At 47.2% G+C, this 27,829-nt stretch overlaps 1 protein-coding gene across 4 annotated transcripts in view; it reads right to left on the bottom strand.

Annotated features, from left to right (window-relative positions):
* ATXN1 (ataxin 1) overlaps positions 1-27,829 on the bottom strand; it is a 1,146,771-nt gene that overhangs the window by 600,701 nt on the left and 518,241 nt on the right. The gene's annotated exons all lie outside the window — the stretch shown is intronic.

The following is a 27,829-nucleotide window of genomic DNA, read 5'->3' as shown; positions in this document are numbered from 1 at the left end:
ATCCAGTGGCAAAGTGAGCAAGGGCCCCCCCACGTCTGGGCTTAACCTGCCAACTTAGGGCGAACAAACCAAACACAAGAAGATGATGGTCGGAGCGCTGAAACTTTTCAAACACTCACCCCCTGTCACAGATCTGGGTTGAATCCATCATCGTTCTGCAGCTCACTTCCCCACCCCAGTTCAGACACAGCTATATGCAAATCAGTCTTGGCCCTGTGCCTCACTGGAACAGTCCAGCCCGAAACGCCAAGCCATGTCTTCCCCGGACCGGAAACAAGCATCCTGGGGCCAGTTTCAGGCTAACAGCCCTCATCAGCCAGGATAGCTTGAATCCAGTGGCAAAGTGAGCAAGGGACCCAAGTCTAGGCATACCCTGCCAACATAGGGCGAACAAACCAAACACAAGGAAATGATGGTCGGAGCGCTGAAACTTTTCAAACACTCACCCCCGTCACAGATCTGGGTTGAATCCATCATCGTTCTGCAGCTCACTTCGCCACCCCAGTTCAGACACAGCTATATGCAAGTCAGTCTTGGCCCTGTGCCTCACTGGAACAGTCCAGTCCGAACTGCCAAGCCATGTCTTCCCTGGACTGGAAACAAGCATCCTGTGACCGGTTTCAGGCTAACAGCCCTCCTCAGCCAAGATAGCTTGAATCCAGTGGCAAAGTGAGCAAGGGACACACGTCTGGGCATACCCTACCAACTTAGGGCGAACAAAGCAAACACATGACGATGGACAGAGCGTTGAAACTTTTCAAACACTCACCCCCAGTCACAGATCTGGGTTGAATCCATCATCGTGCTTTAGCTCACTTCAAGCTAGCCTGGCTGATAAAGGGTGATGTCCTGAAACCGGTCCCTAGGATGCTTGTTCCCGGTCCAGGGAGGACCTGGCTTGGCAGTTCGGGCTGGACTGTTCCCATATGGAACAGGGTCATGACTGATTTGCATATGGCTGGGTCCAAACTGGGGTGGTGTGGTGAGCAAAAGAATGATGGATTAAACCCAGATCCTTGTGAATGGGGGTGAATGTTTGCATTGTCCAGCATTCCACCATGAATTGTTTATTTTGCAAACGTGCCACATGGCTGAAACACATTGGCAAAGCCAATAGTTCTTGCATAGGCAAGCCCTATTAGCTCTGCCAATGCTTGTTTTCTCCTATCGAGACCCCTTGCATGCACTGACCATAGCAACATGTGCAAACAATCAAAAGTTCCCTGAGCCAACACTGTGCGATGTAAATGTCAGCGAGCTCCGGGAGGGGCGTGCTTGTGTTTGGCCTCTGGAGGATTATGTGTTGAAAGAAAGAAAAATACTCAAGTAGAGCCAGTGTCTGACAGAGATAGACAATTAGCTATTATTTTATTATGCTGGGTAATATGAAGCAGGGCTTGTTTTCTGCAAGTATAGCTCCCAAGTTGACTCCTCTCTCTGCACTCTTTAGCCAGTTGTGAATTTTTCTGCAAAATAACTTTTTGTGCCTGGTTTTCGGAGCTCATGCTTAACTAAACATTTTAAAAAGATATAACCACCTTCATTGAATGTGCTGTTTGTCAGAGTCAGACTGGTCTATAGGACAAGCAGGCAGTGGCCAAAGGGGTGGTCTGACAGGACAGTGTGTACCGGTTCTTTTGAGGTTTGTAGGTCTGTTTTAAGGTCTAGTGGGCTAGTTTTTACAGTTGTTTTCCCTGAAATTACCACAAACATTGCCTGTAGCAGCACAAGTGCACACGTACTTTGCGAAATACCTGTAGAGTGTGTGCTTACAAGTTCAAAACTGCCCTAGTTGCAAATGTGGGCCACTTCTTGAGCTAACTGGTTCGATAATGGGGGCCACTTTTATTTTGGTGCCCAGGCTACTTTTTGTCCCAGTCCAACCCTGCTGTTTGTTAATAAATGCAAAGAATAGATAAAAGGTGTAACATGACTTGGAGCCATTTGGCAGCTGTGTATACATTTTAGTTTTTTTTTGGTGGGCTAGAGTTTATATAAAGCTAAAACTTGTCATATACTATCTAAGATACAAAATCAGAAAAGTGTGGGGGCATAAAGTAGTGAATGTTGAAGTAGTAGTGTGACCTGACGGCTCCTTGTCACCGGGACAGCACTTTTACATTTCTATATTTTGCTTTATATATAATTGCACTCTGGGAGCTGTAGTCTTGTTTAATTTACTTAACCGAATTGAACCAACACACTCGATAACAATAATATAGCCGTAGAGCCAGTTGTGTGGGCTTTACCGGCCATTGAAGGCCTGCTCCGGGGTTAATGGCCCTCAACTTTGGCTTTGGCCTTTAACAAGGGAGCGGAACTTTAGTGGCCTGTAGAGCCCACTACGGAGGTTTCTAAGGCTATAAGAACATTCCGCCCCTAGAGCGCTGAATGTTCTAATTTGTGAAATAAAGGCATCATAGAGCCTGAGGATTGAAATCCTCTCGGGCTCCGTGAGGCCTTTTTCTTCACAGCAGCAGCTACGAACAAAGATTAGAACTTGAGGGCTCTGGGCTTCTACCAGCCATTAGAAGCCCAGAGCATTCCATCGTTTTCAAGGGAGCTCCAACATTCCAATTTTCTAATATGTAATAGCAAAGTCCAGGAACAGAAATGTGGTGCCTCCTTAAGACTGAACCATCCAGTGAAACCTACGCAGCACAGGTGATCAGTGAAATAAGGGGTCACCTCCAGGGATTTTTGTTTGAATTTATACTCAAATGTTCGATTCCTGGGGGTCCCCTCAGTCTTTCATCCTTCCACATTTGATAAAATAAGTCCTACTGAGTTGAGTAACAATGACCATGTTATTTGGAACCAAAATCCCCAAGTGTGTGAATATGTGCTTTACAAATATATATATCTTATAAGATCAACATGTTCATATTATTATTCAGGTTACTCACATTTCCTCTAGGCCCCTGAGTGAAATAGTGGCTGATGAGTGATGGCTGGTTTCAGCCAATGGGCCCTCCATGCCAGATTTTTAAAATTACTACATGTATCTCAATGGGGATATCCAAAAAATCTGGCATGGATCCGGAGCTCCAGGACCGGTTTGGAGACCCCTGCCTTAGTGTAAGAGTGTGAGCTACCTAATGAGTTGGCTGCGCAGGATGCAGGTCTCAGTGGAGCCCTGGAGACCAGAGAATCATGCATCCTTCTGCAGTCCACTTCAACAATGGAACCAGGCTCTTGCTCCCAGCTGGAAGAAGCAGCCACCCTACCTTTCTGCCCCATAGGAGGTTCCTATCTGAAATACCTCCTCAGGGGCGCAGCCTGGTCAGTAAGATTGGGAGTTTGTGGGCTTCAGATTCCCCAACAATCCAGCTGGTTAAAATACATTATTTGAGGAGCAGGGCAGGAGAAGGCCTTTAGGAGCAGTAAGAAGGGAAAGAAGTGCGGGTTGTGAAGGGTACTCAAAACCCAATAATTTGTAAAATAACCATTTTTAAAGACCTTTAAAATGGAGAGCAGTGTTTAAGTGTCTATGTTTTTTGTCTGCATGTACATGTAAAAATCCCAAGTGAAATCCGAGAAACACCTCACCATACCCGACTTAAAGAAACTGTACACCTCTATTTACTACAGAACACATTTATTTGGTTTGTGCAGCATCTCAAACCCCATCCCTGAAGCTATGTGCCTGCACCTCCTGACTTTTAAAATGAAGCACAGTTAATGCCACATCAAAAAGGGAATGCGCGAGAGAGTGGAGGGAGGCACATGCAGCGACGGTGTGGTGGGGTGGGGGGAGGGGTATGCAAGAGAAAGACAGAGAGCACGCTTGCACTTGCAGAAGGAAGCTAGCCCTATCTGGCCATTCTGAAATCCTGGAGTGTAATCAGCACCTTTTTACTCACTACTTCCACCTCAATGCTCACACTGCAGCCCACAGACATACTCCTGCGGCGAACACTGAGGGCTCACCAGGGCAGACACCCATTCAGCCTAGAGTCAGGCAGGTCTGAAGTGCTAAAAGCTTTCATCAGGCTGCCCTGTCATCATCGGGTGCCAAATGACACCTGGGGATGGCTTTTCTTGATTATCAATGAACTCACACCGATAAAGGTCCAATCTGGGACAGAAATGAGGTACCATAGTCCCATAAAAACTATTACCCCATCTGACGCCAACACCATATTCTGTGGGTAGGGACAGATTTAGGGTGGTGTGACCCATGCAGCCGCACTGGGCGCTGACTCGGGGGGGGGGACACTGACTTCAGTGGGGGCGCTGTGCTTAACAATAACGTAGGATTTAAAAGCGCCTGCTGCAGAGTTACTTGAGCGTATAGCTTCAAAGCAGCAATAAAAATATCATGATAACTTGTGATTAATGTTCCTACTAGAGAGAGAGATGATCTAGGAAAAACTCTATATTTTATGTGGATAGCTGAGTGGATAAGTAAAGCCAGCCTGTACCAATTCTTTAAAACAAATTAAATATATGTGATAGAGGGGCTATGGAGAGATGAGGGGCACTTTTGCCGGGTGGTAGTGAGAAAGCAAAAGACACACATTTGATGGATGGAATGCAGAACAAATCAAAACATTCACCCCCAGTCTAGAGATCCGGGTTAAATCAATAATTCTTTTGCTCACCATGCCACCCCAGTTTAGACCTGGCCATAGGCAAATCAGTCTTGACTCTGTGCCTCATGGGAACAGTCCCGAGTGGGACGGGTATGCCCAGATTTGAGTCCTGTGCTCTCCATGCCCCCGGAGTCAAGTTTTCCTGCCTGATGAGGGGTGAAACCCCGGAATCGGTCCTAGGATGCTTCTTCCCAGTCCTGGGAGGACCTACCCTGGCAGTTCGGGCTGGACTGTTCCCATTGGGTGCAGGGTCAAGACTGATTTGCATATGGCTGGATCCACACTGGAATGGCATGGTGAGCAAAAAATACAATGGATTTTAGGCCCAGATCTCTGTACTGGGGTAAATGTATGAAATTGTTCTGCACTCTGTCCATCAATTGTTCTTTTTGCGTGTGGTAAGAGGGCATATGAGAGGAGGTCATATGGGGGCGTGCCAAAAAAGACTGTCGCTTCAGGCCCCACCAGCGCTAAAGCCAGCCCTGTCGGCAGGTAAATGTATCTGTAAGGGACCGCAGCCAAAAAGAGCCTGTAGTATTCCCTGGCACCACACCAACCCTGACAAAGGACAGAGGATACACATTTCACTACACTGACAGCAAGACAGTGACGATACCTTTCTTGCACAATATTAACAAATCAACACACTCACACTTGGCCGGAAGCCTACGTATAGAGAAGACCAAACCCACACACTATATTGACACCAAACAGAAGATACATCGTCCACAGTTACAAGACACCAAGAATGGCAAAGAGACCACATTAAAATTAGGAAATATAAGACCTTGTCTCACACAATAAAGACACTCTGAGGTGGGCAAGACGCTCACTTAACACTTAGAATATACTGGCACAACACTGACATTGAAAGAGAGGGAAGACACAATTTACACACAGGAATTGCAAAACATTGACACATACAATATAAAAAAACACAAGAGCCACTCATCCTGCTCACAGTTTTAGTTACCAGTCATGAGCACCAATCTCCATATGCAGACCCTCCATAGGGACAAACAGCAACCCACAGACAACAGTCTGCAGGCTAGTCACCCAACTGTACCAAGAGGCCACAGAGGAGCACTGCAGAAATATTTCATAACATGAAATATCAGGCCATGCAAAGGGGAAGTGGCCTGTTCTGGAGCATAAACAGTGCAAGATTGAGACACTAGTGAGAATGAACCAAGTGCAGAGGGCCAAAGAAGGAACCAAGTGGATCCACAGGCAATGGGGCAGAGAGACAAAGAGACAGGAGACACAGGTTCGGGGACACTATGACAGTATAACACTACGTCAAGAAATCCTAGACAAAAGCACAATGGGCTAGGAACCAAAAAGAGGGCAACAGAAGACAAATTTGGACCCTGCTGCACAATGAAAGGGAAAAACTACTTACTGCAACATTAGCCCTTTCAGATCCTAGCTAAGGAATGGATGCTGCAGACAATAATCAGAAGAGCCCCAAACAGGGCACTCCAATATCCCCTAAAGTCATTAGGAAAACAAAACCCTTTGCCAGAACAGTAACATGTTCAGACTCCAAACTTCACAGGCAACGCTGCTAGTGCACACATGGGTAGGATGTCGGGCCGAACCCCCTGCAGAGATCTTCACAAGAAATGCCCATGAACCAGCACTAGCATCGGGTCAGGGTAGATCACAAGATCTCCAGCTCGTACTGAAAAGACCGCCACCACAGGGAAAACCCTCAACCTATCAACACCTCCATCTCTACGAGCCAGACCTACAACGGCAAAAGTACGTGTGCTCATGAGCCTGAAGCACCAAGCAGCCCAAGAAATGTCGAACCCTGAGCTGCACAAAAACAGCACAACATAAGATGGTGGATCTGACTTTCGAATCATGCTATAGCCAGTGGTTAATTTATTTTAAAAAAAAACATAAGTGCTGGGGTTGTGGTCAGGAAGCAGCATGCACCAGCCCATTTCTCCTGTTAGCGCCACCTAAAAAAGAACCAACTACTAAACATGAAGTGGGGGGAGGATGTGGCCTAACAGCCAGAGCTGCCGACTTAATAGCTGGAAATCCAGGTTCAAGTCTCCATGTCAACATCCTGTGATTCCAGGCAAATCACCTAATCTCCTCATGCATAAATGAACGTGTCCTTAACTGGTGCTCATTAAAAGCACCAGTGTTGGGGATTAAGTGCCGGTGCAGAGCACTGGAAACCACTGGTTATAGCTAGATACTAGTTTTGCCTAAATGTCCATACTTCCCATGGCTAATAAAACAATTACTGAGAATGGTGAGCGAAATAAACTCCTCTCCGGAAAGAGGGAACTGCTGTACAATCTAACAGCTGGTTCTGTGTCAAACTATCATTAGCGATATTTTTTACACAATATTTATGACACCATATTTCTGTTAGGCAATATTTTGATTACAATATTCTGGTATCAGGCCCTAGCAGACAGTGGCAGCCTCCAAGGGCATTGAAGGAAGGGTGCAAAGCCTCTCTTTCGGATGGAAGCTGGATGAGAAGCCAGGGAATCCTGCAGAGAGACACTGCCCCATGCAATGGAGACTGGACAACAGCTGCCTATCACAAGCCGTGTAAAGCGCCTTGTGACTCCGCAACAATAACTGTGAGCTATAACACAACATCTTTTAGTAATACTATTATTGTCTCTTCAAGAGAAGCAGGATTGGGCAATTTAGCACAAAGGAACCATAGAAGTGATTAGGACAAGATGAAAGCCGCTGTATCTGGTTTCACATCTATCCGGAGGCCATGTTGGCAGCAGCGTGAACGCCAGAAAACATCCAACCACAATTACTGCCTTTGAAATGCTTCCAACTAAACATCTCCCCTTACTGCACACAGAAGTCTGGGTTTCTTAAAACCCAACTAACAAAGGAGGTATGGATGTTACTAATGAGCAGGAGGCTGAGTGCTGGGTGAGTTATTACACTGAACCTTGTCTGCAGAGACCACTCAGTACTATTCTATGCTTTGGGCTATACGCAGTGGGATATATGTCATTGGCCCTAGTGCAAGGAAGGAAACTAGCCCAGTGGCTGCTGTTTGAATTGCAAAATACATCAATAATCATGGTTCAGTGCATTCCCTCATGCCTCTGGGCCCCGGTGCCACTGCACTTGCTGCACCAATGGAAGTCACACAGCACTGGCTGCACCAACAAGGGTGAAAAACTAAAGCCTGACATTGAAGAAAGTGATATCATGCACTGCATTTATTATGATGCATCAGGGCAAACTGAGTGCTGGAGTGTGAGGCAGTGTGCGCTCACCCCCCTCCACCAATGGAAGCCACGTCCTTGACTATATGGCCCGCAATGAAAATTAATGAAATAAAATATCTAAAATGTATGGAATATCTTATAGGCCAGTGCTCAGATCAGAGAATAAATAAACTGAGGAACCATCCAGTTCACCCAGACATTTCAGGCCTGACTTGCATAGTTTTTTCCCCTCCTAACTGCACCCATGGCCAAATAAAACCACATGCTGCACACCAACAACGTCACAAAAGGAATCTGCACGCGTGCAAATTTGATGCATGCGCTCAAACTACTTTGCATTCACGCATCATGTCCATTCGAAGTATAAGACTCTAGTTATGGTCAGGGATTTGTCAGGTGGGGATCTGTGCTTGTCCCTTATTCACAGAGAGATGGGGATCTCTTATACACTTCTCTTCCTCCACAGAGGCTCCGAATGGTTGCAGCTCTCTGACAGAGGAAAGCGTGATGCAAGCTGCATACAGAAATGCCCCCAGGCTCCACGGTTGGTCCTCCTACGCCAACAGTAATGCCTGGCATGAGGTGTATAGAATTGCATTTCTACTCATCGAACATTGGTAGAAATTAAATCAATTGGATTTCCCTGCACAGGCTCTTCAAGGAATATGTGTTGCCTGATCCATGTCATTCAGGGCACAAGTCCTAAAGAAGGGGGGCCTAACCAAGTTAGACATTATATAGATGACATCATGGTGCATGACATCATGGTGTGTGACATTGTACGTCACGTTACAGGAAGTGACATCACAACCCATGCCCGCACAGGAAGTGACATCAATGGAAGGGACTTCAGATCTTAAGACCTCACACATTAGTTTAGAAGGTCTATCATGATTACATGTAAGTGCATTATGAGGATTAACAATTGAGATTTTGCATCAGGGTTGTGCCAAAAAAGTGACAATACCTTGTCGCAAAATCTGGCACTCAACTTATACTCTTTTTTAACTCTGCCACATAGAAATTGGCAACACGAAGAAATGTGGCAGTAAATCTTTTCCGCTCAATTGGTTGCAGTCTGCGTTTTAAAATATTGTATGGCACCTCCTGCAGAGATCTTTGTGTGCCCAACTAAATCTCAGGAAATTATAATAATGATAAAATAACTGTGGAGGTTAACGCATTTGCTGGAGAGGTCTGTGGTTTGTCTAGTCCCAGTTTTGAATCAAAACAGCATAGAGAGTTAATGCATCTCCCGCTAAGCACATTGTGTAACGTGGAGATGGCAGATTTTTATTGTTTGTGGATAGGTAGAGGGTTACGGGCTTTATCACAGAGAGTCTTTTGTAACTTCTAGTTCATAAATTGTAATCCTTCTAATATAGCACGCGAGCTGTGAAAGACATATGACTCCCATAGCTTGTAACCCTCACTGTCTTATATAACATAAACGGTACACTGATTTACACACTTATATAATATATTTCCAATGTATACTGTGTACTTGTAAAGCACTCTGGCACCCTGCATTGGGATGAGAAGCGCTATTCAAGAAATAAAACAAAACAGTGGTATTTAACTTGTTATTTGTGTAAATACTGGGATACAACAACACTTCTGACTTACCTACAGTGTATGCATATCTCTTATATACAGAGACTGATAAATGACAAATTCCTTCCTCTCCTAAGTCCTTGTAAAGTAATAGCAAGATGTACCCCTTTGTTTCACCTCCCTTGCATTTGCATCTAAGTGTGAGGCACCAGATATCGCCAAACCAGGAAACTTGGACAAAAGGAGGCCTGAAGGCCCCTTAAATTCGGAATTCGTTTTGGGCCCAGCTGAAATGTAAAATATCAAAGCCCCCTTACTGCCTGCTCATTGCTGCTCAGAAAGAAAGCAGACAATGTGCAAGAGCTGCTGAATGTGTCCTGGTGTCTGAAAATTACAGTGAAACAGGTCAGCATATTTCAGTGGGCCCCAATTTCCTGGCAGGGTGGATGGCGTCTACCCTGGAAAAATAATGGGTGGATGTTGTCTAACCGCTTGTGCCCTGATGTCATTTGAATAGAAGGGGATGTGAGCAGCACACATCAGCAGGCCACCATCTTGTCACTGAACGGGCTCCTCGGTGGCTATGAATAGTAAAGCAGTGTGCATAATTGAACTGCTTTACTCACAGTGGGCTACCAGTGCACTTCTTGTGCAGTTGGTTGGTGCACAAGCATACAATGAGGCTGCAAGGCATAGAAGAGGTGTTCGGGCACTGAAAGAGGTAGCTTCAACATATGCGCAACAGGCATGACACTCCACTCACAAGCCCGTCCCCTTGTGTATCAAGTGCAGTCAAAATGCACTTGCACATTTATGTGGAATATTTTGCTCCCCATATTTTGATGATACAGACTATTGATTCTTTAGTCAGAGTGAAACATTTATGGCAATACACCCTCAACTGGCAGTCATGTGAATACACACATCAGCTCAGATGCACACGAAGGGTGCGGGTTGCATGCTTATGATCTAGGTTCAATGTATTTACTTTGTTCTACCCTGGGACGAAAGGCAGAATACTCCTCGTACTTCATTCCACCAAGGCAGAGAATTATGAAAGAACGTGGTGAGTGAAATGCCTGAATTAATCTCAGCCAATGCTAATAACTCTGAGCTGTATTACAGTCCATCAGTTGTTGCTCACTGTGCTACTACTTACCAGGACCAGCCATATACAAATCAGCCTTGGTCCTGCTCCAATAGGCATACAAACAACAATGACCGGGTCCCCTTAGGCACTATATGAGTGGAGGGCGACTTGGGTCCTGTTTTTCCCTCTGTGCTCCTTATTGTGTATATACCTGCCCCAATAGGAACAATCCAGCTTGCAGTGCCAGGCCACATCTCCTTTGAATGGGAATGCAAGGAATCCTAGTCCAGTTTTAGCCTTGTTCGGCTTTGGCAGTGAAACAAACGTTTGGTCCACGACACAGTGGGCTACGCGATCTAAGACAAGGCATCCCTGTCACACTTTAATGTATCTCACTAGGAAAAATAATGCAGTGGTGGGTGGAATGCTTGAATGAACCGTAGTCACTGAAAATGACTGTCGGCCGCGTTCCAGACCTCGAACAATGAGTTGCACTAAAGTCACATTAAACACGATACTTGATAATACACACAGTTTTTTGTAACACATAACACTTAATAATACTGCACAACTCAATATGACTATTTCACAACCTCAGTCAGCATCCATGTGTACAAATTTCCAGAGAGGATGTGGCGTTATGGCTAGATCAACCAACTTTGGAACTTGAGAACCAAGTTCGAGTCCTGGTGGCGGCTCAACATCCTATAAATCAGAGCAAATAATTTCATCTTCCTGAGCATAAAAATAAATATGACCTAATCATGTAACGTAACTGGGGCTCATGTAAAGTGCTCCAATGCTCTTGGGCTAAGTTCGCTCCATAGGAAACTGCAAAAAAACACTCAGTGATGCTCACCACTATCTTAAGCTGTGCTTAACAACTGCTAAGTATAAATCTTGACAGAGTCAACTCAGCTATCCATGTTTCATAGATCTGAAAATTGAGTGCAATTATGTAGCATAACAATCGGCACATTGAGTGCAAATAAATGGAGTAACAATGACAGCTATTATTTAAAGTGCTTAACCTCTTGAGTGCAGTGTTGGACAATGGCCAACACCCGCACTACCTCCCCAGTGTGTCTGTTGGCCAATGGCCAACACTGGGGAGGCATATATAGGTCCCTCCGGTGCAGAGCACCAGAGAGATTCCCTTGTTACTTTTTAGGTCGAGCCTTGGCAGCACATGCGTTACTCTGCGAGGCATGCTATATTCAGGTATGGACTTGAAGCTCCACCTACTCTCCGCCCATATTTTTCATTGGCTTCTGTCATTGTCCACTGTAAACTGTGGTTTTTCATTGGTGAATAGGCTTAGTAGTCTCTACTTAGTACCGTTTTGTCTCATTTTGTAACCTCCCATGAGAACACCCCCTGTTACGTGTGTAGATACTCGGTAGACTTTAACTCCAGCCTCTGAGCACTATTTTCTGAAATAGCTTTGTCCTGCCTGCAACACACACTTTCTCATAACACTTTTCTTTTTTATCTTTATAGCACGGACGCACAAACGCATTTGCAATGTAATAGGTCTCGCAATTGCGAGAGTTTAAGCTATGGGCATTGTAAATGGCAATGTCTTTTATTTATATGTTTGAAAAACAACACATAAATAAAAGGCATGGTAATTTACAATGCCAATAGCTCAAAAGTTCGTAAACCCGAGACCTATTGCTTTGCAAATGCTTGTATAAATCAGGTTGCTCGGGAAAAGGTTCCCAACAGCCTGAGTCTTTTTTTTAGTGTCATGACGATCGGCGTGCAGGGCGCTGACGTCATTACACTGAAGTGAAAGAGAAACAAGACCATCCCACCAGCAAATACCTTACGTGCACAGCACAGCACAACAAAAGCAGAGGTAGCACTCATCTCTGTAACCTCCATGTAAAGTTTATTAAATGGAGAACAGCATCTTCATGAAACATGATATTGATAAGAGTGTACAGGAAACTACTGAGATGGAGGTTAAAAGACCAACAAGAATTAAATGGAATAGAAATCAGGAATAGTAGCCGAGAGCTAAGATCCTCTATCTTTATGAACCAGCTGTCTTTCTATAGAGAGATCACTTTTAAAGAGACCCCAGCAATGTAAAGGAAGCGGAGTACAATTTTTAAATGCAACAACTTGATTGAAACAGGAAGATTTAAGCATGCACATTATATACACTACTTCTATGCAGAGGTACATGTTATTGCTGTGTCACATAAGTCCTCCTCTGGACAACCAGTCCTGCTTGTCTGAAGCGCCCCTGGGAATGCTCGCCTCTTCCTTTGGTTGTGTTTCCCTCTAGTCCAAATCCCAGGTTATTGGCTACACAGAAGAAAGATATTGCTCTTTTTTCCAGATCTCGCGCTAGTGGTTGGTCGAGAACTGTTCAGAGTGGAGACCCTGAAGGTGCCAATTCTCGTGGCAGGATCAGCTTAGTTCACGTTGGAAAAGGGTTGTCCTCCAGTTCAGAATCCAGTGCTGTGTAACCTACGAGATACAGAGAAACCACCACTGCATAGAGAGGTGGTGGAGACAGCATGCAGGCGACCACGTCCAGATGTGGCTGTCTTTTACCGCTTAACTGGAGGTGGAGTCAACATCTCACACCAGAAGCAGACCAATAGATGGTCTGAACCTCCTCTTTGGATCAACCCATTCTACTGTCAACCAATGAGAGCCTTGGTGAGGAACAGGGTGAACACCCTGGGCACGCAATATAAAACCGAAACAGTTCCTCTAGCCAGGGAGAAGGTGCAGGATACAGGGAAAGATGGCTGGCAGGTCCCTCTTTTCTGTCCAAACAAGTGGGGTTGGCTTAGGGAGAAGGGTGACTGGTTTTAGGTCAAGGAAGTTAAGGAAGGAAGAAGTAAGTAGGAAGGAGGCAGGTGTGGAGCACAGAGGGGGGATGCTTACAAGTCCCTTTCCAGATATATTAAGGAACTGGGGGATACTGGAAGACAGCCAAATAATAAACTCTTTTAACGAGACTCATTGCTAGGAATAAAAACTTTGTGAACAATTCCATAATGGAAACTTTTATTCAACGTGAAATAACGTTGAACAAGATCCCTGACCACTGTATAACAAGGCACCTTCCCGCCTATATTGGGTGGATGTATCTGTTCTGGCACAGGGAGGTCACAATCTCCTTAAATCTTCACTCCTGCATTTTCGTTCAGTGCCATGGTTTTCTTGCAGGCCCCCCTTCATCTGAGGGGAGTTGAAGAGACCACATAGTTTTCTTTGAACCCACATGCTAATCTTTGAAGCTAGCTAAATAAATATGGTTTGTTTTCTTTTAGTGTTGTTATTTTAATTTGTTGACTGCTCTTGTTTGTTAATTGGCTTGATAACTGCAACTTTGATCTCCCTACAGGAATTGATTTATTTCAGTTTGCTCTGTAAAAAGAGAGGCTCTTCATAAACACTTTCGTATCTTCAAAGCTATTAAAGTATTTCAAAATAATCACAATTCGCAATTATAGAAATGTAAATTACTTTACCAGCTGTTGTAAATTAACTCGAATGCCTGTTTGAGGTACTAGTTTCTCCCCCCCCCCCCCCCAAAAAAATTGAGCCTTATCTAATAGCATCAATTTTATTAGGTTTGGCATGTAATGGCACTTGCACCATTCCATACTCTAAGGGGCTTTGATGCAGCCTCCTTAAGCCATTGGAATCTTTAGCTCAGGAACAATCAGCCTTTAGCTTGAGCTATTGTCAATCACAACTTGGATCAGCCCAAACCAGCATTTTAGTCTTACCTTCTTTGTATTGAAAGTTTCAATGTAGATTTTGTTTTTACGGAATGCAGGAGGGAACATTTTACATCTGAAACGCATATTCTATCCACATTTTTATCCTTGTCTCATCTAAGCATTGTATACACAAAATCCATCCTTTTCTCATGCTATTTTTTGCACTGCACAGTGTATTTTTTATTGTTTTTATCAGCTCCTCCGCCCGTGTCAAAACATTAGACTTTGTCAATGCTCGCCTTCTTGGTAGTTACTGATGCCAAACTTAGGACTTGATCTAGAGTTTGGCGGATGGGTACGGTGTCGCAAATGTGACAAATATCCCATCCACCTTACTACGAATACGTTATATCTTAATGCACTTGGTAAGGAGGATGGGACGTCTGTCACGTTTGCAATGGAGTACCCGTCCACCGAACTCTAAATTAGGCCCCTACTATGGACCCATGCTGCTGTTCTCTTTTTTATTTTTCAAAACATTTATTGGATTGCAAAAATTTACTGAGGGAATGAAACAGAGCACAGTGAAAACATAAATACTATAACATTATGTCATAAAGCGTCTAACATTTAAGCGTTAAAACTTTATGTTAAAGTCAATCTGGCAATTTTATTGGTCGTGACCCTAACAATAATAAAATGTAAAGTACGAAATAAAGCACTTGTAACATTAGAAAAAAAAAGAGTCCTACATAATGGACTATTGTAACGCTCTATTCTTAAATGCCCAAGTCCGAGTGACAAATAAGATGCAGTCAATCCAAAATGCAGCCGCACGAATGCTGGCTGGGATCCCCAAGTTCGCACCAGTTACAAACATCATTAGGGATCTCCATTGGCTCCCGATACGCAGCCGTATCAAATTCAAATCGCTGTGTATTGTTTACAAGTCACTCAATAATCAAGGTCCCCACTTTCTCAAACAGAATCTTCTCCATCATGTCCCAACCCGATCTCTTCGTTCCTCTATTCAGAACTTCTTGGCTGTGCCTTGCACTAGAACAGTCACCTGGGGCGACAGGAGTTTCCTGGTTGCCGCCCCTAGACTCTGGAACACCCTTCCTGCACATATCCGAGCAAGTCCCTCCCTGTTCACATTCCGCAAACAGCTAAAGACGTGGTTATTTGACCAATAGCCTTGTATATATTCTTTACCCCAGTTGCTGATCCATCCCTTAACTAGCGCTGAGACGCCCACGGGTATTCGCCGCGCTCTACAAATGTCAATAAATAAATAAATAAAATAAATAAATAAATAAATAAATAGTTCTAAGAAAGTAATTATTTAGAATCCATACTGAGGTATCCAACAGAGGATGAGATACTGGAGGAAATGTTACAAGCACTCTAAACCTCATTTTCCCACAGCATTAATTTTATTGCATTTATTGTTTTTTTATATCAATAAAATCGCTTTCAAAGGTTTCAGAATGCTCTGGGGAAGGATGGAGGAAGTGGAGCTGGAGGGAGCAGTAACTGAAAATTAAGAAGTATCTAATCAACGCGCCTAGCGAATACAGGTGAGGTATGAGGCCTTCTGGGAATTTCCTCAATTATGTCTTGTTATGGAGATGAAGAGGAAAGGAGTTCCAATGGTGTAGGCTTCTGACTGTAGTGTGTTCTCCTACGTCAAATGTATTGGCTTCTAGAAGCCAAGTAATGTGTTTGGTTGTGTTGTATGAAAGCAGCAGTTTGAAAAGACAAATGGGAGCCCATCACTTTTAGTTTGACTCTGCTTGACCAGCAGCCAGAGGACAAATTTGTGATGCTGGCGTGATCAGATCTCAGTAGGATGAGGCTACGGTGAGGTGCAGAGTTTTGAGCCCTTTGAAATTTCTAATTGTTTTGGCTGTGATGCCTCTGTAGGGAGACTTGAAGTGGTCCATCAGAGAGGTAGACATCAGTGGCAGGATCACATGGAGGAGGCACATATTGTAGAACACCTTCTTAGTTACACTGCTGAGGTGTGGTATGAATGACTTCCCAGAGTTGAAGATTCCTCCCAAACTGCAAGACAGAATTTGTCAGATCTGTGTCCTCGGGTGGTCTTTGCAGTTCAATATTGTTGTAAGAAGACACCATTTCTCCTAAGATCTCTACCGTTTTGTAGTATAGCCGTATAGCCTGCTGCCAACGGGTATACTGGTTTCTAAATGCCTGAACCCAAGTTATTGGCTCGATCCACAAGCAAAGCTGTGTAAAGGGGAAGAGGGTCTTTAACAATCACTACAGCTCAAGGTAGAAGGGCTAAACAGCTATTAGATTATCAATAAATGTAGGGCATAATTTTCTAAAGGAAAAATGGAGAAGCAGAAAGATTAACATTTCAATGCTGGAGCAGAAGACACGTGCCAGGCCTTTATTAGTCCTCAGTAACTCCATTGCCCTCAAAGGAACTCTCAGAATTTCAATGTTCTTATTTTAAGTAATCTTACCACATGCAGTTGAATAGTATGCCCTCCAATCTGCAGCTGTACATAACCTCCTTCCGTTATGCCGATGGTATAATGAATGAATGAATGAATGAATGAATGAATGAATGAATGAATGGGAATTTGTAATGCGCAACTTAACCCAGGAAGGGCATCAAGGCGCAGGGAACAGACATACAAATAGTCTCAGAGTGCCAAAGTGCAGATCAGCTAATACGCCTGGGAGAAGAGCCAGGTCTTCAGAAGTTTACGAAAGAGCACCAGAGAAGACTGGCTATAATGGCTGACGCCCAGTCCTCTATATTCTATTATCAGTGTTAGGCCAGTAGCACTGTCACTGTAAGTGACCTAACACTAGCCTGGTTAATTGGGTCTGTTTTAGAGAATGGCTGGAGAACACATTCTGACAGAAAATGCAGATTTTTGGCAAAGAAAAAAGAGTGCATCCCACCAGATGTATACCTTGATAGAAACGTAAGAGCTAGGAACAAAAAAAAAGAGTGCATCCCACCAGATGTATACCTTGATAGAAACGTAAGAGCTAGGAACAAAAAAACTGAATGTTTTCAAACCCTCTGACTGAACTCTGCAACAGCACGAATCCTATGATTAATGTCATTTACATACGGCATGGTAATTAGCCCAAGACTTCTTGGACTCAACGATACATACCATAAAGCAACATTGCCAAAACATATGCACGATATATACATTAATGAGAACCAGAGATCCAGGCTCCAACTTACCACGTCCACTTAAACTGCAGACCAGAAAGGAGTGCAGGAGTTTTAAAGGCTTGTTTGTTTGACAACACAGAAATGACTAGATAAGAGGTTTGCTTCATACCTTAGGCGGTATTAACAATAGTGAAATAAGTAACAAGAAAAAGACTGTTTGAAACTCGTATTATTTGACTGTGAGGTTTTCTAATACACGTGCATCAAATGAAAAGCTTGTGCAAATTTAAACTAACTCACATTCCTTTTCTCCTTGCCAACGGAGGGGATGGAAAGCTTGAGGGGGCTGCTTACCCCCTTCTTAACCCCCTCCGTGGCTTGCGGCCTGCTCTCCTGATTGGGGGAGGCTGGGTTCGCTTCGGGCGACCAATTGCGGTCACCCCCTTTTTGCGGGCTTGCACCCCGGGGGGCGGGGGAGTTTCCCGCCTCTGGAAGGCGTTTGGGCCGGGCCCCCATTGGGTCCGGCCTGGGTTTCTATATGAAACAACAAAGGTTTGACTGTTAACCTGCTTCTAGCCCTCAACACTTCTGTTTATATCGATATCTTTGCCATCATGTGCACATCATGCTGGCAGTAAAAGTCTCATCTACTACAGGCCCGGCTGTCTATGTAAGGAATTCATTCCTGAAGCTATATAAGAATGAGCAACCAGTGGAAAAATGCCACTTCTTCCTAATGCCATATTACTAAGAAAAGAAATGCAATGTGGGCCTATAACTCAGAGAATTACAGTATACCCTATTTGATTTAAATGTATAAATTCATAACTTGTGTTTAGTGTCAGACTTTTTTTTATAGTGTGTAATTTGAATTAAAGCCTGCAACATTGAAATTATTTTTTTGATATCTTGTTCAGTTGGATCAGTTTTTTTTTTTATATATCTGGCTACTTAAAAGTTATATGAGATGCTGTAAAATGATAGGTAAATCTTAAACATGCCTTCAGTGTGTACACACTACGCAACTCTGAATTATCGTGGACTACTGTTCTCGCCAAATACTGATAAGGGGGCCTGGGACTCAGCACTTCATTGATTGAGTTTTAGGACACGAAAAGAAATACTACCCACTAAATAAGTGATGTGAGCTTTGTACATGAAAGGAGCCACCAGCAGCACTGATTCCAACCCCATCGTGAACCCTCTACGTACTGCCCTCAGTGGAATAGCCTGGGGGCATGGGCTGTAGGGCAAGCAATGAAACTAGGCTTCCAACCGGTTATAAAATACTGCAATGAATGAGGTGCAGACTGCCCAACACACCCTTGGATCCTGGTGTCACTGCACCTGCTACATTATTGTAATTTTAGCGTCTCTAATTTCCTCATTCTACTTGCATTTCCTTCTTACCTTCCTATCTCCGCCCGGCTTTCCTCTCTTTTCCTTCATCCAATGAATGCTCTCCTTCCTACCCACTTACTCAGTCTCTCCCTTCCCCCTCTTCTGTGTCTCACTCATCTCCTTCTTTATTTTTCCTCCCTTATTCTCTACTCCCTCGCCACTCCTGCCGCTAAAAAAGGAAACACTGCCAAGCCCCTGGAGTGCAGTGTCTAAAAAATAAAAAAAGAAGAAGAACAGGCCGACTCTGAAAAAACATCAGCAGGGCCCCGGTGCACCGCACCAGCTGCACCAATGGTAGTTACGCTCCGGCCTATTCTCACAACACCGAATTACTTTTGATGCCCGCAACACAACGAAACAAAACGAGAGCCCCTACCGTAAGGTTCTTATTGCACCGTCTGCTTCCACAAACAACCTACATTTTCGAAAAGGTTCTTTTCCCATGATCTCGCTTAATGATACCTACAAATTTCTAAAGTCTTAATAATGCAGTACAAAAAGGTTAATTTGTACAAATAAATGATAATAAGAGTTTCTCTTGGGCTCTTGTCACTGGCCCTTTTAAAAGCCATGGTTGCTAAATACCATAGCTGCCACGCCTTGATTCCACTTAATGGCTCTTTCTTTCACTACCCTTTATTTTTTATTTTTTTTTTTAAATATATTTTTATTGCAGGAATCAGTAAATCGTTACATAATCGACCAGCATTATAGCACAAGCAAAATCAATGAGACACAACCCTCCGTCCCCCGCCGTAAGTTTCTTACACAGCCATTCAGCCCACAACCCTGGGGTCGGGCGGCGATATTCAATGGGAGCTCAGAAGGATGTCGAAGCTGGTCCGGATGATCCACTGTCCGTCATCTGCTTTTCCAAACAAGCCTATAAACCCAGAAAGAAAAACCCCACCCTCAAAAACGCTACGAACCAAAGAAAACCCTACCCAACCCCGCCATCAGCGCACGGTAACAACCGCAACAGGATCTGCTAAGGGACCCATGGGGAAAGCAACAGATCTGAAAAGTGCAATCGTTTATCGGGACATGGGGCGAGCTGCTTCCTCACCTTCAGAGTCGCTGGGGGCGCAATAATCCCTAAGGGCCTGCACTAACGTCTCCCACTCCAGCGCTGCCTCCTGCGCCTTCTCATTACGCTGCCTCCAAGCTAGCTGGTATCTCAGCGTGCTCTCCCCCGCCGCCCACTTCAAAAGTTCGCTGTGCCATCGGCTTCCTGTCGGACCAACTCGTGCCTTCCAGTTCCTGGTCACCTCTCGTTTAGCAAGGAGTAGCCCTAAATCGATGAACTTGCTGGATATTTTATTCTTGGGGGTATGAGGGAACCAGTGTAGGAGTCCCACCGCCGCGTCAAACGATAAGGATCTCCCCGTCACCTCCTCCAGGGTCTTCCCCACTTCTACCCAATAGGATGACAATCCCGGGCAGGTCCACAGCATGTGAAGAAGGTCCGCCTCCTGGGCCGGGCACCTGGGGCAGTCCGCCGAGTTCGTAGCAAAATATCGCCTGATTTTCACCGGGGTCAGATATGCTCTATGGAGCACGTAATAGTGGACCAGTTGAAAGCGGGCGTGGCGTGTGCCCTTCCAGGCTCGCCGCACCAGCTGGGACCAGGTCGTCTCCGGGATCTCCTTGCCAATGTCCTCCTCCCAACGGTTTCTCAGAGTAGTGAGGGGAGCCAGCCCCTCATTGATCAGTCTGCCGTAAAGGCAAGTGACCGCCTTCACCGTGCCCGCAGACATCATCACGTATTGGCACACCGGAGATAAAGTGGGTTCCTCCTGCCCGCGTTTCCAGTGCGCCTGGATCGCTCGGACAAGGGCCGAGTGCAGCAGAAAGTCGCCGCGGGGGATCTCGAAGCGATCAATGAGCTCCTGAAAGGGCAAAAGCGCCCCGTCCTCGTATAGGTCCCCTATTAGCTGTAAGCCGGCGTCCTCCCAGTTCGCCAACCGTGACCAATCGCCGCCATGGGGCAAAGCCGTCAGCATCCCCAAAGGTATTTCGGGCGCATACGGTGTTCTCAGGTGGCCCCGGGCGTGAGCTCGGTTCCTACACAGGCGAACGGTCCGCTCCTCCAGCGACAAGTCCTGTAAGGCCAAACGTTGTCGCAGCGCTATGAAGGAGAGAACATGCCTGGCCATACCCGTTCCCCTTCTGTCTTCTGGGCCCCGGAATTCCCGGGCAATCTCCTGGGTGAAGGCCTGGAGCTGCGCCGCTAAGTAATACTTTTCAAAGTCCGGCACCGCAAGCCCACCCTCATCCTTCGGCCTCATCAGGGTCTTGAGGGCCACCCGCCGGCGGCCCGAGCCCCAGAGGAATCCGATTATCATTGATCGTAATAGTCGAAACGTGGCCGGTGGGACCCAGATCGGTAGTGTCCGGAAATAATATAACAACCGGGGAAGCGCCACCATTTTAAGCAAAGCGATCCGCCCTGCCACCGAGAGCGGTAGCGTGGCCCAGAAGTCCATACAGCCTCGAAGTGCTCGAGTGCCGCGGGCAATGTTCCCATCCAGGAGGTCAGATGGTTCATGATAGACGTACACCCCCAGGTACTTAAAGCAGTCGGGTTCCCATCTAATCTCCCTACTTAGAGTAGGGGTAGGGGTGCCCCTGCGAACCGGGAAAAGACAGGTCTTAGTCCAATTCACCCGGAGGCCCGAGACCTCCCCAAACTCCGTGAGCGCCGTCGCAGCTCCATGCAGGGCGGCGAGCGGGTCCTCTAGGAAGAGCAGCAGGTCATCTGCATACAGTGAAACGTAGTGCGGGCCCGAAGGAGTCCATAGGCCCGTATAATGGGCTCCCGACCGGAGATGCAGCGCAAGTGGCTCCACCGCCAGCGCGAAGAGAAGTGGGGATAATGAACATCCCTGCCTCGTGCCCCGTTCCACCGGGTATTGTGAGGAAATCAGCGGTCCCGCCCGAACCCTGGCCGATGCAGAGGCATACAGAACCGTGGTCCATCTGATGAAGCCCTCACCGAGGCCGAACCTCCGTAGCACAGTGCAAAGGTAGTCCCATTCCAGGCTATCAAAAGCCTTCTCTAGGTCTACCGATAAGACAACCGGGCACGGGGCGTCCACAAGCGGCTCCCCTAGCAAGCGGAACAACCTGCGAATGTTCATGGTCGTGTTACGCCTGGGGATAAATCCAGCTTGGTCCTCATGCACCAGGGAGCTCATGTGTCCCAGCAGCCTCGAGGCCAAGATGCTGCTCAGTATTTTATAGTCAACCATCAGCATTGATAAGGGACGGTAAGACCCCGGGTTGGATGAGTCCCTTCCGGGCTTGAGGAGTGGAACCACCAACGCCTCGCACATCGAGCCCGGGAGTCGCCCGAGCCTCTTCGCCTCTCTGTATACTATCAATAACCTCGGGCTAGGAGGTCAGCATAAGCTGCATAGAACTCCACAGGAAGGCCGTCCAGGCCCGGGGTCTTATTCCTCGCCATCCTTTTAATGGCGCTACGGATCTCTCCCAGTTCTATGTCGGACCCCAGGGCTTTCGCCACTTCCTGCTCCACTGTTCGGAGCTCCAGAGGCCGTAGATAATTATCAAGCAGGTCAGGGTCTCGGGCAGAGCGACTGCGGTACAAACGTTCATAATATTGCCGGTAGCAGCTCAGAATCTCAGGCTGAGTGTACACCTCGGTTCCGTCTGCCTTGCGCATGGATGTCGTCAATGAGGACTGACGCGTAGGGTTGGCTAGCCATGCCAGCAACGCGCTCGACCTATCCCCCTCTGCGATGGACCGAACCGTATAGGCCTTGTAGTCAAAACAGCGAAGCCGTTCGACCTCCGCCGCCACCGCCTCCTTCGCCTCCGCCGTGCGTACCTGTAATTCAGGGCGCCCGGGGCGGCGAATTTCCAGCTCGCGGAGTTTCCGGTCCGCTGCCTCTAGGTCGGCGAGGATAATTCGCCTCATGCCGACTTTTTTAGAAATACAGTATCCCCTCACCACCACCTTAAAAGCGTCCCACTCTAACGCTCTCGAGCTCGCGGTGCCGCCGTTGGATGCAAAATACTCTGAGATCTTATCACCTAGGTCCGCCCTGAAAACACTGTCCTCAAGGATCTCGGGCCGTAATTTCCAGGTGGGCACCGCAGGCGCCCCGGGAAACCAACGAAGGTCCAGCAGGAGGGGGTTATGGTCTGATATGGTCCTGGTCAAATATTCAGACCGGACCGCTGCCGAAACCAGTTCGGGCGAGCCAAGAAATCCGTCCAGTCTAACGTGCAACTCATGGAGGCTCGAAAAGTAGGAATAGTCCCTAGATGTGGGGTGTTGCGCCCTCCAGATATCCGTTAGACCCCAGTGAGTCTGCCAGTCCCTACGACCCTTAGCCATGCGACGAACCGGAGAATCGGGAAGGGGTGGATGCGAGCGGTCAGTGTCTACATCCACTACTGAGTTGAAATCTCCACCAAGCAGGAGGGGCCCGGAGAAGAAGTGGGCCAACGAGCCCGACAACCTGGAAAGGAAGGCAGTCTGGTCTATATTAGGAGCGTACACACAGCAAACGTTTAGGTCTCTCCCTCCCAAAGTGCCCGAAATGGCCACATAACGCCCCTCTGGATCTATCACTGTTTTCGTGACCTGGAAGGGAACCCCAGCTCTAACCCAAATCAGCGCCCCTCTGGCATACGCGGAGTACGAAGTGCAAAAGACCTGCCCCCTCCATCTACGCTGTAGCACCGCCCCTTCCGCCTTGTTCAGATGAGTCTCCTGCAGCAGCGCCATTTGTACCACCCTACGCACTAAATAAGCGTGGACTTTGTGACGCCTGGACATAGTATGAAGCCCCCGCACGTTCCAAGTAACACATTTCAGATTAGCAACATCAGCCATTGTCCCATATCGTTCTCGCAAAGTCTCCCCATCTGGGTCCCAACAAAGAAAGGATATCAATCATCCCAGCACTGATGGCGGCCATTTTCCCCAACCAAAACTTAACAACCCAAGTATGAACCAAACCCCCATCCACCCACCCCAGAACAGGACCCAAATAGCACCATCTAGTTCCCATCCAAACCATACCCTCCAACAACCCACTATCCCCTACTAATCCTGCGGTCGCCACCGTAGGAAGGCCTTAAGGGCCAGGTGCGGGCCGGGCGGAGGCAGTGGGCCCTCGACGCTCAGGCCACCAGGACTAAAGCAAGCCCAAAACAGTGCCAAAAACCCTCGGGGCAAAAACAGGGCACCCCACCCTCCCTACCCCGGGAGTCAGCATCAATTGTCGGCACCCGCCACCCCCCTGCCGGGCCCCCTCCCAAAATGAAGTAGCTCACCCCGTTACCCCTGTCCATCCAGAAGGTCTTCCACCGATTTCGGTGTGATCACCGGTGTATGGACGCTATCAGTCACCGATTCCTCGGAGTCCGTTGGTGCCCCCTCGTCACCAGGGTCCGCTTCCTCCTCAATGGCATCGTCCCGTGAGCCAGACAGCGCAGATAACACCTCCAGCACTCCCTTCAGCTCCGTCGATGTCTCTGCAGTTGAGGGCCCCCCTGAGCGGCCACGGCGACTCCGAATCCTCTTGGACCGCCGTCTCTGCTCCGGCTCCGCCGCCTGCTGAGATGAGGAGCCGAAGCCATCTTTCCCTGCTCTATAGAGTTCAAGCCAGTTACAGACATCCTCTGGGGTATCAAAGAATTGAGTTTTGTCATCGACAATTATGCGGAGCCTTGCAGGATATAGGAGCGAGTACTGGATGCCCTCGCTCCTGAGCTCGCGCTTGACCGCCAGGAAGGAAAACCGTCTGCGTTGAGTTTCATAGGTGTAATCCGGGAAGATGTTCACCTGGCTGTTCGCCACTTTGAATGGACCATTATGTCTGGCGGCATTGAGGATGAAGTCTCTGTCCCTAAAGTGCAATAACCGTGCCACCACCGGTCTCGGGGCACGTCCCTGCTGCGGTGGCCTCGCCGGGACTCTATGGGCACGCTCCAGGGTGTAGAAGGAGGATAGACCCTCCGGGGCCACCGTGTCACGGAGCCAGGCCTCCAAGTATGCCACCATGTCGCCATCCTCAATCTTTTCCGGCAGGCCCACCACACGAATGTTGTTCCTCCTGTTACGGCCTTCCGCATCCTCCGCTCTCTGCTCCAGGGCCGTAATCCGGGATAGAGCATCCTTCATAGTCGCAGCCAAGGTTCGCTGCGCCGGCTCCAAGGTTTTCACCGAGCTCTCCACTTCCTTGACCCGGTCCGAAAGTTTGCCGTGGTCCGCTCTAAGGAGACCCAGGCTCGTCGCTACCTGGGCAATGTCCTGCTGGAGGGCCGAGCGCGTGGTCGCTATCGCCTCTAAGACGCGGTCAAATTGCTGTTGCATCGATGCACCACCAGAACTCTCTGGGTCCCCACATTCCTCTTTGTCCTGGGTCTCCGAGTCTGAGGCGACTGGGGTAGTCCCCTTGGCTCCTCTAGGTTTCCCCATGTCGCCGGGAGCACTCCGTGTGGGCCCAGGAGCAGGCGTCTACGAGTGCAGGCGCCGGCTATGACTCTCCCGGCTGCTGGGCCTCAGGTCGAGTGCCGGAGATCCCCGTCTCCAGGGCCTGTTGGATCTTCTCAGCTTCGGCTCGCGCCACCACCACGTCGTCCGAGGGCACCGAGGAGGAGGCGGAGACAATCGTCGCCAGGTCGGGCAGGCCCGCACGGCCGATAAAGTCCCGGGGTGAGGGTCACCAACTCCACCGGACGATTTGCGGCGCCAGAGGGTTGCGCCTCCCATGGAAGTGGGTCGGCCAGGAGAAGGTAGCCAAGTGCGGTGTAGGGAGTGGGGCCACCGCCGGGAACTCCAGACGTCCGCGTGCGGGATCCACTATAGCGTGGGCATCCGCCCATCCACCCATCCGAGTGCAATCCTCGTTGAAAGAGTCCGATCTGACCGATGTCCAGATCACATATCACTGGGAGATGGCAGAGCAGGGGGTGTGCCGCCGCTGGTGATGTTCCTCCAGTCTAATGGATCCGGCCAAGGGGACAATGAAGTCCGGGCGCCATGTTGGGTCGCACTCCGCAACTCCGCAAACTTCGATTTTTCGCCGGGTCACCACTCGTTCAGACCGCGCCAAGGGCCCCGGCAGGTCTCCGTCGGGCCGATCAGCAGAATGCGGGGGCTGGGGTGCCCCGCAGCCTCCGATTTACAGGATAATCACGGGCTCAGTCCCGGAGCCGAGCTCTCAGGCGACCATCGCCATCGGCGCCCAAGCCACGCCCCCTTTCACTACCCTTTATGTCATGTATCTTTATCTTAACCCTTGCAGGTTGGTTGTCATCCCTTCCTTCTCCCTTAGTCAGTGTTTCACATGTTGCTTTTCCTCCTCCTTTCTGACTTTCTCTCTTGTGCTGTGTCTCAAAGTTTGCTGATGAAAATAAAGTCCAGGGCACCATAAATCAGAGTTGGTGCCTACCACCTGCAACTACCTTCACAAATTCAGCAATAGAAACATCAAAACCCTCCTACCCTTCTACAATCAAGACCACAGCCCACTCACAAATAATTCATGACCCCGGCAGCCCATCATTCCTCCTTCTCAGCTATTTTCCTTTGCCTGCCTTCCACTTCCACAAAGGGTGTGGTTCCAAGCTAGTGTGTAAAGTAAGTTTGTGTCTGTACCTTTACCTGTTTTTTAATGTGACAGCAAGACTTCTTTTTCCTGGGTAGCTTCCTGTTTGTCATGATTCTGTCTACATGTTTGCACAGGTGCCTAAGACTGACTGTGCCAATGGTTGCCCATTGTGAATGTAAATACAGGATAACCCAACTGGTTTGCTTACGTCTCTATCTGCCTTCCATTGGCAATACAGACAATGGGGCCCGATTCAAAGGACTAACTTAAGACAAAATCCTAAACTTACTACCATTTTGGTATTCACAGAAGGCACTTACTCATTTCGGTATTCACAGAAGTTAGGACTCCTAACTTTTGGACTCCTCAACTGAGAAAAATCCTAACTTTAAGACTTTCGGTATTCACAGAAGGCATTTAGGAGTCCTAAAGTTAGGAGTCCTAACTTTACTACTTATAAACTGAGAAAAATCCTAACTTTAAGACTTTCGGTATTCACAGAAGGCATTTAGGAGTCCTAAAGTTAGGAGTCCTAACTTTACTACTCCTAAACTGAGAAAAATCCTAACTTTAAGACTTTCGGTATTCACAGAAGGCATTGAGAAGTCCTAAAGTTAGGACTCCTAACTTCTGTGAATACCGAATGAGTAAGTGCCTTCTGTGACTACCAACAGGAGTAAGTGCCTTCTGTGAAATGGTAGTAAGGGTAGGATTTTGTCTTAAGTTAGTTCTGTGAATCGGGCCCAATGTACTTATTTATTTTGCTTTTTTTGTATTTGTAGCACCACTGCAACGGGAGGAAAAAAGTATTCTTTACAAAGAATTAAACATACTCAATTACTATGCAGAATTTGAACACTTAAAAAATACAGGATTTTAAGGGTTAGTTTGGGTTCATTCACCAACAAAGGTTACGCTGACCTGGAGATAATGTGTTTGTGGCTTTGTGTTGCTCTCTCTCTATGTAGCCTGAGAACAACAGGATTATTAGTTGGCAAGAAACATGTATACACTCGGGACCCATTTAGGATTATGCAATATCCACTTGTACTTTCCATTTGCTCTTGGGAACAACGAAGCCGCTAGCCGTCAAATGTCTGGAAATAATACTCCAGCGTTGGCACTAAACAGAAGGAACTGTCTGTGCCTACTGACAACGGTTAGAGACCTCTCCTTGTCTGACACGGTTACACACACCAAGCGCTAAACCACAGCTGCCATTTTTGTGGGGGTGAGACTCCATTCCCTCAAACTAACTACGCATTTTTTGGACTATTGATACACATGCAAATATTAACCCTTAATGAAATATGATAATATCCCAGTCCAAAATGACATTATGTAACATTAAATAAACAGGCACTGCAAATTCAGTCCAGTCTTTCCTTATGAGCCAGAAACTGGCCCACGCACCTGCTCGCCAAATGGACGCCATTGTGCCAGCAAAACTATCTATTGTAATATTAAAATCAAAGCTCGAAGGCATACAGCACACTTCTCAGATCTCTC

Source organism: Lissotriton vulgaris, chromosome 4_1 (assembly GCF_964263255.1).
Source record: "Lissotriton vulgaris chromosome 4_1, aLisVul1.2, whole genome shotgun sequence".
In the NCBI taxonomy this organism is placed as follows: Eukaryota; Metazoa; Chordata; class Amphibia; order Caudata; family Salamandridae; genus Lissotriton; species Lissotriton vulgaris.
The sequence above is the reverse complement of the archived record's forward strand: the minus strand, read 5'-3'. Positions and strand labels throughout refer to the sequence as shown.